Genomic DNA, 13,897 nt, shown 5'->3' with positions numbered 1-13,897 from the left:
AGATGAAGAAACTGAGGTTCAGGGTTACGTACCAGCACAAGGTGGAGTAGGATTCATGCATGGCTTCCACCTTCCTCTGGGGCAGTAACACCTAGAAGACCCAAGTTTGCTGTCCACTGCAAGGCTTCAACCACACGACCTGGATTGGCACCCCGCCAGCCTGGGGGTTTCCAGGGAACTTCCTGAGTGAATCACCAGAAAGACCCTTTCATCCCATCCTATGCACCAGGTGGGACCTGTACAGCCTGCACCAGGGTGGAGCAGTGGGCGTGGGGCAGATCCTTCGGGTTTTAACAGAATTCTAGTAAGTTTGCTCTGACAATGTCATAAACCCCTTGAAAGGATGAGAGGCAGTGGAGGTGGCCCTCGAACCCCCCGGGAGACCCCCTCCCATATTCAAGGCAGACCTGTGAGCCAGGGGGATAGTTCCCTCCTAGAGGACCCGATTCCTTGGACCTACAGTCTTTTCTCATGCTGGCAACTGAAAGGGGAGCAAATGCCTCAGAGAAGACTTTAATTCAACCTCGAAGCCCCAGAGAGGGCGAGATTGCTGTGCACCTGAAGGTGGATGCAACAGAGAAGCAAACATGTTGCACAGAAACTTAATTTCATCCCCCTCCACTCAGAGCTCAGGCTGTCTTCAGGGAAAGCCTTATGGCCTGAGCGAGCATTTTTAATTTCTTCCAATCCGCCTGGCACAGAGCCTGACCACAGCATCTGCCTCACCCTTTTTCCTGAAGCCCTGGCCTCCTTGATGGGATTTATAGAATTTAGGAGGGCGTGCTGTGTTGCTTCCCAGTTCTGCTGCCCATTTTTCACAAGAGAAAACTGGTGTCAAAGAAAGGAGAATAGATTCTGCAGTAAAAGCATTCGGAGCCAGACAGGGAGAAATGTAATTTATAACGAGGGTTCTCAGCCATAGCTGCAAATTAGAAGCACGAGGGCACTTTAAAAAATACTGATGGCCGGGCTTCACCAAATATTTACTCTGGGATGAGGCTTTGTCCCTCCCTCCCTCCCTTCCTTCCTCCCTTCCTCTCTTTCTTTCTTTCTTTCTTTAAAAAGTCTTCCAGGTGATTCTAATATGCCAGGGTTGAGAACTATTCACTTAAATAAGACAACTATGTTAAAAAGATTATGCAATAGAAAAATGGATGCAGGATGTGAATGGGTAATTCAGAGAAGAAATAAAAATGGCTAATAGGCACATGAAAAACTGTTGACCTCAATTAATAATTAAAGAAACGTTAAATAAAACAATAATGAGATAGCATTTCATGTATCAAATTGTCAACCTTTTTTTTTTTAAATGAAAGAATATTTGTAGGAATGGCAACAGGGTATTGCGAGTGTGTTTGGGGGGTGGGAGGACCCCCAAACATTGTTTTATGAGAATAAATGGCTATAGTCTTGCCTGAGGGCTCTTGGGCACACCTTTTGCCCCATCAATTTCACTTTGAGATTCTAGATAAGGATGTACTGAGATTTTAACTAGAGTTGTTAATCATAGCAAGAACAAAAAATGGGAAATTCCTAAATATTTAACATTAGGAAATTAGTTCAATGAATTATGGTGTAGTCATAGAGCCGAAATGCCACACGGCCAATGAATATGATATAGTAGATGAATAAATATGTCCCTGCTTGGGAAAATGTTCAGATAAATTATTGAGTGGAAAAAAAGATTCCAAATAATAATGGTAACAGTTTGCTTTGTTAGAAAAATAAAGAGTCTGACAATGTGTATGTGTGTGTATGTGTCTGCACTTAGAAAGGAACTTATAAAAATATACATAAGGTTTTAGAAGTCATCACCTCTTACAAAAGTGACATTTTTATTTTTGCTGTTCTGTATTTTCTAGCTCTGCCCTACAAAGGACATACTTGTTTTCATCTAAAGGAAAAAAGTATTTTTAATTTAAAAATTTACTTTCCAGAGCAAAATTTGCTACTCCGTTTTCTTCTGCGGGGGGGGGGGGGGGGGGGGGGGGTTGACATCTTGAAGAAATGAACTCTCCAGATAACCCCCTGACCACTCATGTCCCTCTCTGCATCTCATCTTTGACCAAGAAGCCAAAAGAGAGGCTCCAATTGGATTTTCCCCCCTCCTTCCAGGCCTTTCCCACATTGTTGAACTCTGAAACTCTGAAATGGCTGAGGGAGGTGGAATTGGGGAAGAGAGGTTCCAGAGGTCTGAGGAATCCCCATCAGGGTGGAGGAGAACCCAGGGACTGAAGTCCTGGATGTACCGCTATTTAGCTATGTGACCTTGGGTCAAGCCCTTAACCTCTCTGAGTCTCAGTGTGCACTCACTCAGCTATAAAATGGGAATAATAGTCCTGACCACATACCTGGCACAAAGCACTCAATAAATGGCACTTCAGATCATTTCTGATTTGGGAAGCCCGACCTTTCCCTGCCCAAGCAGCTGCACAGGGAGCCTCTGACGGTCCTGACACTCACAGAGGCCCTTCTGACCATCTTGGGAAGGAAACTGGAGACAGAAGCCAAAGCCCTGACCCACAGACTCCAGAAGGGCCTTGTAGACTCTGTGCCGGACCTAGGAGGCCACCCATGGTAAGGGCTCTAAACCACAGTCCCTTCTAAACCACATGCCCAGTGCCTTCTTTCTACAAATGCCCCCAGAGCCCGGTGCCTTGTCTTGACCATTCCTTCGCAGTAGCTCCATTCATCACCGCCTACTCGGGGACGCCTCAGGGCCACCCAAGGCCTGCAAACTTATCTTGCCACTGTTCGCCGCCCCCCACCCTTGCAATGTGGAACTAAGGGATTAGTCCCACGTTCACCTCCGCTCACCCATCCTCTCGATCCCCACGACCATATCCATGCTGCCAAGCCCCTCACTAGCAACCCAGAAGAAAGCTCCCACCAAGGTGGCCCAGCTCTTCAGTACAGAGTGACATGTCCGCTGGCCCAGAGTTCTCCAGTGAGTGCAGCGGCGGGGACCTTCACCCAGGCTCGCGGAGTTTCCCCAATGACAGCACAGATGCCCTCTGGCAAAACTGGGAAGAGTGGTTCTCTGGTCTTCTAGAAGGCTCCATCTGGGAGCTAGAGAAGCTGTGCCTGCTCCCTGACCCAGAGGAGGCCATTGTCCCTGGAGGCAGCAACCGGCCTACCTATTCTGCAACCCCTCCAGAGCAGGGCTGCCTGCGACCAGGTCCTCAGAAACGGTGTTGGGGAGAGAGAGCCTTTACAGCAACACAGTGAGCACCTGTGAGGCCCTCTTCCCTGAAGACCAGGAAGGGTTGGGGGAACAATCAAGATTTTTTAGTATAAAGGACCTACCTGGTGGGCCAGCCTGATTTCACCTGTGCTGAATGAGTGAAGGGATGAATAAATGAATGAGTTGAGTTTATTTCCAGAGTTAATTAAGATAGAAGAAAACATTCATATAAAGAAGATGTGACACACACACATACACACACACAGGAATATTATTCAGCCCTAAAAAAGCATGCCGTCTTGCCACTTACAGCAACATGGATGGACTCGAAGAGTATTACGTTAAGTGAAATAACTCAGACTGAGAAAGACAAATACCATATGTGGAATCTAAAAAAAAAAAAATACAAATTAATAAACAAACAAAAAGCAGAATCAGACCTATAAATACAGAGAACAAACTGACAGTTGCCAGAGGGGTGAGGGGGAGGGGTGGGGATGAGCAAAACTGGGGAAGGGGAGTGGGAGATATAGGCTTCCAGTTATGAAATAAACAAGTCATGGGAGCAAAAGATACAACATAGGGAATACAGTCAATGGTATTGTAATAGCCTCGTGTGGTGACAGATGGCAGCTACACTTGTGGGGAGCACAGCATAAGGTATAGAGAAGCTGAATCACTATGTTGTACACCTGAAACCAATGTAGCACTGTCAAATAATAATGCTTGGGTTTTTTTTAATGTTTATTTTTGAGAGAGAGAGAGAGAGCACTAGTGGGGAAGGGGCAGAGAGAGAGAGAGGGAGACACAGAATCCGAAGCAGGCTCCGGGCTGTCAGCACAGAGCCCGACGCGGGGCTCGAACTCACAAACTGCGAAATCATGACCTGAGCTGACGTTGCACGCTTAATAGACTGAGCCACCCAGGTGCCCCCAAACACTCGGGTTTGGGGGGTTGTTTTTTTTTCTTTTTTTTTTCTTTTGAGAGCAAGAAAGAGAGGGTGAGCAGGGGAGGGGCAGAGAGAGGAGCAGAGAGACAGGGAGAGAGAGAATCCCAAGCAGACTCCATGCTGTCAGTGCAGAGCCCAACTCAGGGCTCGATCTCACAAATCATGAGCTCATGACCTGAGCCAAAACCAACAGTCAGATGCTTAACCGACCGAGCCACCCAGGCACCCCAAAAATGTTTTTAAAAATATGTTAAGTGTGCACAACCATTAGAAAATAGTCAAGTAAACCCAGAGGCTTAGTTGAGCACACAAGTGTCAGTCGGGAGTCACATTTTGCATCTGCTGCTCAGCAGCTAAACCAGAACTTGGCCTGCAGAGCAATAGTTCAGTCAGCTACCGAATGGATGAATGAATGATTTTAGCAGACATCTCACAGAAGGTCAGGAAAAGGGGAGAAAGCTCTAAGTGTGTCTCCACACCACATAGAGTTAAAACCACTTGGGGCGCCTGGGTGGCTCAGTCGGTTAAGCTTCCGACTTCAGCTCAGGTCACGATCTCCCGGTCTGTGAGTTCGAGCCCCGCTGCGTCGGGCTCTGGGCTGACGGCTCAGAGCCTGGAGCCTGCTTCCGGTTCTGTGTCTCCCTCTCTCTCTGCCCCTCCCCCGTTCATGCTCTGTCTCTCTCTCTGTCTCAAAAATAAATAAACGTTAAAAAAAAAAATTAAAAAAAAAACAAAACCACTTATACTTGGTTGGGATCTGAAAACTCGGTGAACATTTGGAGTCAAGCACCCACAGATGGGAAGCTCATTTCAAAAAGTGAAATGAACAAAGCAAGGAGGGGCAGGGGCAGATCAGGGGGTTTCCATTCACACTCCAGGCTGCTCTCCCAGCAAAGTAGTAACTAGACCAGAGCTTTGGCGAAGTAAAAGAATCACATACCAGCCGCCCGCCTGTAGGTCTTCCCCCTCAGAATTGCCTGACACACACCCCCTCCCCCCCTCTCCCCACACACACTCAGACCCTGTCCTGGGCTATTCTGAGTGTTTGATGTTTGAGCCAGAGTTAGGGTTTGTGTGGACTGGATTCCCTGGAGGTTGAGCTTCTGGTTGGGACCAGGTGCCCGAGAACTTCTAGGGAGAATCCAACCCAGACCACTAGGCAACCTATTGCCACAGGGCCTCTGGCCTTATTGCTGTGTTGTTGACTCCCTAGGGTGGCTTTGAGACTCTCCCTGATCTAGACCCACCCCCACCCCTCCCGGGGCTCCAGCCTTCTGCCTGGTCCCTATCTCCAGTCTCCCAACCCTTGGACTCCCCTAGGCAATGGGCTGCCCCATTCTGAAAGGGGCAGTGCCCAGGCCCTGTCAAGCTGGAGCCTCAGCCCCAGGCAGCATCTGGAGTGCAAGGCAGACCCACGAAGCTGGTGTTTTTCTCTTGGGGAGTGGCCCCTTTTTGTGACTCAGACCCTGGGAATTTGGGAGCCTTGCTAGACTCTCGCTGAAGCTGGGCTCCCGGGAGCCCCCACCAGGCTCAGAGTGAATGCACTTGGGTTTCTTGGCTCCCCTGGCCCCTCCCATTCCCCTCAGTGGGTTCCTTTTGTTGTCACTAAATCCCCTCCAATCTCCCTTTCCAAAAGCCGGCAGATCCAAGTGGAATTCAACACCCAAACACTCACACAAAAGCTAGGATTAATAGCTGGCTTTGTCTGGGCACAGATGTGCAGCAGCTTGGAAGGGGGGGGGGGGGCGTTTTTCCTGCCACTTGAGTCAGCCCGGCTCCACACTGGGGGAGGGAGGGGCTGCTGCGTGGCCTCTCTGGGGAGCGGGGAGACCATGCCCCACCTCTCTGAGCTGGGGTGTTCTTGGGGGTCTGGCCCCACCAAGGAGGAGACAAAGGTCCCCCCTCAATGGGAGGCCCCTCAGTCTCTCCTCCTTCCCCTTCCAGCAAGTCACACTTGGAGGCAGCAGGCTGGTGCTCAGTCTCTGGACTGGGTCCCTATTCTTCTGGAGCCTGAGCTCTGAAACAGGGCCCAGCAAGCCTCAAAGAAACCCTGTGAGCTGAGCAAGATAACAGGTCACTGATGGAAGACCTGCACTGTCAGACAGACAGGAAGGGCTCTCGGAAGAGGTGGGGCTTAACTCTTAGCTCCAAAGGACAGGCAAGGTCTGGTTAGGTACCAGGGGAGGAAGGACTCCAGGAAGAATCCACGGGGCAGGAGAGAGCAGGGTCCAGCAATAGGAACCACCAAAAGTTATAGATCTGGAGGAACACTGGCCAGGGATGGGGGTGGGGGGCTCGGGGGGGTAGGTGGGTGGAGGAGGGTGGTGGTGTAAGGAAAGCCCTTCTGTTGTGGAGTAGAGGATAGGCTGGTAGAGGTGGTGGCCAAGGAAACAAATGGGTGTTGCTGGGACAGAGTTGGTTCTTACCTGGTGCTCTCTGCCTCCAATAGAATTGCTTTTCTGAACAAGCCATGCTACTGTTCAACCACATGATTTTGAATTTGGTCCTCAACACTTATGGGGAAAATATCATGTTTCCCTATTGTTCTATGTCAGATAAATCAGGGTCTGTTCCCAACAAGAAAACTGGTTGGAAATATGACGTTAGTCAAGTTTTTGGAGTGGGGGAGGCTTCCCCTTCCCTAGAATGGTATAAATATCTGGGGTCCCCAGCCCATCTGGTCTCTGAAGAATTTACTGGCCAGGAGAAGTTCCCTACTGTTAGGAGGTTTATATACTACAGGAAATAAATGGGAATAAACAAGGAAGCAAATAAATGAATGAGATGACCTCACATGGTGATAAATGTTATGACGAAAATAAAACAGAGTGATGTGTCTGGCTGGCTGGAGGTGGGGTTGGGTGGTCAGGGATGGCTATTCTCTGAGGATGCAGCATTTGAGCTGAGTCTTGAAGGATGAGAAACAGTAGGATATATTAGGTAGAACCCCATGTAATCACACATATTTACTTTTTTGTGGTCTACAAAAATACTAATTTCATAGGGTTCAACAAAATACAAAGCTAGAGGGGAAAAGAACAGCAAATGCAAAGGTCCTGAGGCAGACCCAAGCCTAGAGTGGTGGTCCAACTTCAGAAAGTCTAATGGAGTGGTAGGGCACTAAGCAAGGTCAAAACACAGGAAAAATGAGGTTGGACAGGGGGACTGGTCAAGGAAGGAGTTGGGAGTTTAAGTTCAGTGGGAAGTTATTGGAAGGCCAGGATGTAGCTTGTTTCTTGCTTGGAATGTTGAGATGTTGAATGTTTTAGAATTTGAAATCAAAAACAACAGTGGGCACCTGGGTGGCTCAGTTGGTTAAGTGTCTAACTCTTGGTTTCGGTTCAGGTCATGATCTCATGGTTTTGTGAGTTCGAGCCCCACATCGGGCTCTGTGCTGACAGTGCAGAACCTGCTTGGGATTCTCTGTCTCCCTCTCTCTCTGCCCCCACCCCCAACATGTGCTGTCTCTGTCTCTCTCAAAATAAGTAAACTTAAAAAAATAAATAAAAACATATCACCATTTATATTAACACTTTTTATACTTAGGTATAAACCTAACAAAATATATGTGCAAAATAGATATAGATAAGGAAGAAATAAAAAATGCTGATGAAAGAAATCAAAGAAGATTGAAATAAATGGAGAGGTATTCCATGTTCATGGAGAGGAAGACTCAAAATTGTTCAGATGCCTATTCTTCCGAGCTTAACCCATAGATTCAACACAATCCCAATCAGGGTCTGGTTAGGTACCCTGACACATGTACCCTACTCTAAAGTGTATATGGAAAGGCCAAAGACCCAGAACAGCTAACACAATATTGAAGGAGAAAAACAAAGTTTAAGTTCTGACCACCTGGCTTCATGACTTAAAGCTATACTGATCAAGACAGCATAGTATAGGAAGAAGAATAAATACAGATGAATGGAAGAGAACAGAGTACCTGGAAACAGACCCACACAAATACAGTAACTAATCTTTGATAAAAGAGCAAAGACAATTCAATGGAGAAATGATAGCCCTCTCGACAAAAGGTGCTGGGACAACTGAGCATTCACAGCACACCAAATGAATCTAAACACAGACTTTGTACTCGTCACAAAGATTAACTCAAAACAAATCTCATAGGCTTAAATGTAAAATGAAAAACTACTTAAAACATCTACAAGATAACATTGGAGAATATCTAGGTGACCTTGGATTTGGTAATTACTTTTTAGATAAAACACCAAAAGTATGATGATCCATGAAAGTAAAAATTAGGGACACCTGGGTGGCTCAGTTGGTTCAGCATCCGACTTCGGCTCAGGTCATGATCTTATGGCTTGTGGGTTCAAACCCTGTGTCAGGCTCTGTGCTGACAGCTCGGAGCCTGGGGCCTGTTTCCAATTCTGTGTCTCCTTCCCTCTCTGCCCCTCCCCTGCTCGCGCTCTGCCTCTCTCAGTCTCTCAAAAATAAATAAACATTAAAAATAAATAAGTAAAAAAGAAATTAATAAGTTGGTCTTCAGTGAAATTTAGCATTTCTGCTCTACAAAAGACACTACCAAGAGAATGAAAGGAAGCCACAGACTGAGAGAAAATCTTAGCAAAACACAAAAGTGATCAAAGAACTGGTATCCCAAATACACAAAGAACTTTTTAACGATAAGAAAAGAGCCAAACCAATTAAAAATGGGCAAAAGGTCTGAACAGACATGAACTACATCAAAGAAGATATACAGATGACAGATAAGCATATGAAAAGATCATCAACATCATATGTCATTAGGGAATTGCAAATTAAAACGACAGTGAGGTAACACTACACACCTATTAGAATGGCTAAAGTCCAAAGCGTTGACAACACCAAACGCTGATGGGGACGTGGAACAACAGGGACTCTTGTTCATTGTTGGCACTGCAGCCACTTTGAAAGACAAGTTCGACAGTTTCTTACAAGGAATACTCTTACCATATGATCCAGCAATCATGCGCATAGCTATTTATCCAAAGGAATCGAAATCATATGCCCGCACAAAAGCCTGCACACAAATGTTTATAGCAGCTTTATTCACAACTGCCAAAACTTGGAAGCAACCATTCATAGGTGAATGGATAAACAAATTGTGGTACATTCAGACAGTAGAATCTTATTCAACAATAAAAAGAATTGAGCTATCAAGCCATGAAAGGACACGGAGGAAGCTTAAATGTGTATTGCTGAGTGAAAGAGTCCAGTCTGAGAAGGCTACATATTCTAACATTCCAATTATATGACATTCTGGAAGAGGCAAAACTCTGGAGACAGAAAAAAGATTAGGGGTAGCCTGGGGCCCAGGGGGAGAGGGGAGGGATGAACGGGGGATTTTGAGGTAGAGAAACTATTCTGTATGATACCGTGATTGTGGACACATGACATTATGCACGTGTCAAAATCTATAGAATGTACAAGAGGAGAAGTGAGCCCTAATGTAAACTGTGGACTTTAGGTAGTAATAATGCATCGGATCCTGGCTCATCAACTGTAACAAATGTAGCACTCTAATACAAAATGTTATAATGGAGGAAACTTTAGGGGGGCAGGGAGAAGGGATATGTGGGAACTCTGTATTTTTTCACTTTTTTTCTATAAACCTAAAAATGCTGTAAAAAGTCTATTCATAAAAAAAAAAATCTTCAAAAGTAATTTCAAAAAGATTTCTGCTACCCACTCCTCTCTCCTTCAGGGCAGGGCTGGGCAAGCCCTCTCTCTCCCTTAGCAGCAGCCACCGGCAGATGCTGTCCCCTCCCCAGCCAATGCCCTGGGAGGGTTGGGGAGGGAATGGCTAAATGCACAGAACTTTCTCAGTTGGGAAAGGGAAATATCTCTCACCTGGCAGCAAGAGGAGCACATACACTATTTCTCCCAATCAGTTATCTGGCCTAGGATGATGTCCCTTGAGCACAGCGATTCCCTCCAGGCTGGAGCCAGTGTGACCCCACCATCCCATCCCTCACCAATGCATGCTGGGGGGTGGGGGGAGACTGTACACAAGCCTGGGACCAATGTGCAGTCCCCCTCCTCCCCCTCCCTCCCCCTGCCCAAGAGCACAAGGGAGTGGAGGGGGTGCAGGGGAGGCCTCTTCTCCTCTCAGCAGGTTGCCCCCAGCTTTGCCCTTGAGGGAGGATAGGGTGAGGAAGTCAGGTCACTGGCCCAGGGGAGAGAAAGTGGATCCCTAAAGGGCAAGCAGAAGGCTGCCCTGAAATGGGAAGTAGTTGGCAATGACAGAGCCTACCTTACTGGGCTGTAGTGGGGTTAAAAGAGATACTTCATGAAAAACATTTAGCCCAGGGCAGGCACAGGAAGAGACCGGGAAGTATTCATTGACCACAACCGTTGGGTTACTCAACCCCATGCCGGTCCTCCTGCCGGGGAACAAGGCTGCTGATGGCACAAGGACGGGTGCCATCTGTTTTGCTCAGTCCTGGAGCCACGGCGCCTAACGGGATCTAGTCCATCCATTCCATCAGCAGCAGGTAGTTACTGAGTGTCACTTCCCTCTGCCAGGCACCGGTGATGCAGCCACAGCAACACAATGCCAGCCCCTGTGGGCTGTACAGTTCGGTGAGGGAGACACCGTCATCACATAAACACAGCAAGGTATGCCATTAGGAAGCAGAGCGTGCTGGAAGGATAAGAAGGCGGGTGGGACTAGGTCAGAGTGAGTGGGGAGAGGGGAGACGCGGGGTCAGGGAAGTAGCGGGGGGCCACAAAGGCCATGAGGAGAACTTTGGATTCCATTCTGGGAAAGCCAGTGGAACACTTGGAGCCCGGGAGTGACATAATCCAACACTTGGCTACTTGATGTGTGGTCCGTGGGCCAGAGTCTCCGGGAAGCCTGTTGGCAATGCAGGTGCTCAACCCCATCCCAGACCTGCCGAGTGAGGATCTGCATTTCCACAGGATCCCCAGGTGATTCACGTGTATGTTTTGGGGAGCACAGCAATGATTCATATGTCTGAAGGATCATTCTGCTGTTCTGTTGAAGACAGACGATGCAGACAAGGCTGGGAGCGGGGAGACAAGCTGGGAGGCTGTGTGATAATCCTGGTGAAAGGTGACGGAGCCAGTAGGGCCCACCTCTATCTGGAAGGCAGAGTTTACAGGGTCTGCTCATGGTGGGGGTGTGGGGGGGAAAGGGGGAAGGTCAGGAAGGACCCCAGGGATTTTGGCCTCATCGGTTAGGTGAGTGGTGGTGCCATCTGCCGTCCTGGGGATGGGGGGGGGGGGCGGGGGGTGAGCCAACAAAGGCTAATTGAATGAAAGAACAAATGAGACGCCACGAGGGCTCCCTGACCTGGTCTGCCCCCGTCGGTCTTCCTGCTGCTACCGGCCATCACATAAGCTCCCGGGTTGTTTCCAGCTGAAAAGGGGTCTGTCCTCCGGTTGTTATGACCCACAGGGATCAGTCTCACTGGGTGGGAGCTCTTCTCCCACTGACCACCCCCCGCCCCTGCCCCAAGACCCCAGTTACCGGATGTGCCACCTCGGACAACTTGCCTAACTTTTCTGGGCCCCGGTTTCCCTAAATGGATCCGTGAAAGGGTGGCCAGAGAGAGGCCCACGCCAGTGTCCAGCAGAATGAAATTGCTTTAAAGAAGGTTGTCTCGCCTTCCTTATCTCCCTAAGGGCACAGGCCCTCAGCCCGACCCATCAGGCCTCCCTTGGGGTCCCGCGCAGCCTCGGCCCACACTGTACAGTCTGTTTGCAGACCACTTAGAACAGAATGACCCAGGAGTCTTCCAATGTCCATTCCCCGCCGGCACTGCTGGCTCCTGTCTCCCTCAGGCAGACGCCTCGCCTCTGTGCAGAGTCCACCTCGCCCGGCACTGACTCCCCACCAGCTCAGCCAGCCTTCCCCCTGCTTAGAATCTCCCTCCCTGCCTGCAGGCCGGCTGTGCCCAGCCCAGTCAGAGCTGTGTCAGGCCAACCTGGAAAACGGAGCTAAAAAACCTCTTAACCCCAACTGACCCCGCAGCCAGGTGGCTGGGCGGCCCCAGATGGGAAGCCGGGGACTGAGGGGGCAGCACCCTGGCCCCCGACGAACAGGTGAGCCCCCCTGTCCCGGGAACCACTCCAGCCCCACCAGGACTGTGCAGGGGCTGAAGCCCAGCTTGCCGGATCCAAGGGCAGGGAGACCTGTGCCATCCGCAGACTCTGGCAGCAAAGCTTGCTTTGAAGTACGAAGGCCGGAGACGGAAGGATGGAGGCAGAGAGACTGAGACGGAAAGGGCAAAGAAGGGAGACCGAGAGACTGAGAGTCAGAGACTGAAGGAGGGAGTGAGACAGAGAGAGAGACGGAGAGACAGAGAGACAAAGAGACTGAGGGCTAGCCCTTAGGCAGGTGGAAGAAATTCAGCACTGGCAAGGCTTAGGGGCAGCAGTTTGGTGGGGGGGGGGGGGGGGGGGGGACGACTCAGAATTTGTCTCCAAGCTGGGACAACCCAGTCAGAGACTAACTTTCCTTGAGGTTAAATGTTTGGAATGGCACTGTGGGTCACGATCGGGCCTGGGCCTGACAACTGGAAGTGGTGAAGGCCACTGGCTGTCCCCCCCCACCGCCCCCGCCTCAGCTGCTGCCGCCCCCCTCAACTCCAGGGAGGAAAGAAGAGGGAGGTTCTCAGAGAGAGAAAGGCGGACACCGTCAATGACTTCAGTTACCTCTGAATCTGTTACAAAGCTCCAAGACAAGGTGGGACTTCTGGCTCCAAGCCTTGCTGTTAACCACTATTCCTTTTATAACTAAGTTTCTGGCCAATTTCTTTAAGCTCTGAAATACCAGAAGGTAATGAAGGTTGGAGTCCAGAGCTTGGGACTGCCTCTCCCCCACCTCACCCACCAGCCCCCATGGGCCCCTCTGTGTACCTCAGTTTTCCCAGGCCTGCTCAGCTTCCCCCATCACCACCCCCTTCAGAATAGTCATGAGAATCGAATAAAATGAATGTACCACAGCTCTGAGCTGTACACAAACGTCGAGGATGATTGTCCCCGTCGCTGGAACCTCTCCAGGCCCGAGGACACGTTCCCTAAGACACGCATGTGGATTGGATCGACTTCGAACAACACCATTTCAAAAGCACTTAGCCACCTGGCACTGTTTTCAGGCACCCGGCTGGGAGATAAGTGACCAAAATTCCTTTTCTAGAGGCTGCCTGACTGTGCACTATCCCCCAAAACCAGTGACACACCCTTCCACGGAGGATCACGTCTGGAGAAGACGAGTGAGGAGAACGGGGCGGTGGAGGGGGTGGGGGTGGTTACGTGTGTTTGCCCACCGGCTCCTGGGGCGTGCGGTCGGGAGACATCCCCCCCCCTCGCCCCACCCCTCCCCCTCTCCTCTCCAGCCTCCCCGGCCTGTGCTCCTGCAGCCATTGCCTGTCACTGCTGAACAATAGGCCCTGCGAGCAGCTGGCGGCTCAGCCGCCCTGCCTGGTGGGGTGGGGGGAGGGAGGGGGGCCGCCGGCAGGCTGCGGGGCTGGGGTTCCCAGCTCCAGGGACAATGCCAGCGTGTGCGCCTTCTCAGTCATGCACACACTGCGCCATCCCAGAAGCCCCCAAGGCTGGCACTGGTGCCCTCAGAGCAGCGGGCTCCTCCTACCAAGTGTTTCTGCAAAATCCCCGAGGCCTGGCCCCAGCGTCCAGAGATGCTGGCGGAGTCCCCAGGATTCTAACTTGCAGCCAGGGAGAGCCACGGGCCCCAGCATGTGGCGTGTGCGCAGTCCTGCCCCCTTCTTTTGCCACTG

Source organism: Panthera onca, chromosome A3 (assembly GCF_046562875.1).
Source record: "Panthera onca isolate mPanOnc1 chromosome A3, mPanOnc1 haplotype 2, whole genome shotgun sequence".
Lineage (NCBI taxonomy): Eukaryota > Metazoa > Chordata > Mammalia > Carnivora > Felidae > Panthera > Panthera onca.
The sequence above is the reverse complement of the archived record's forward strand: the minus strand, read 5'-3'. Positions refer to the sequence as shown.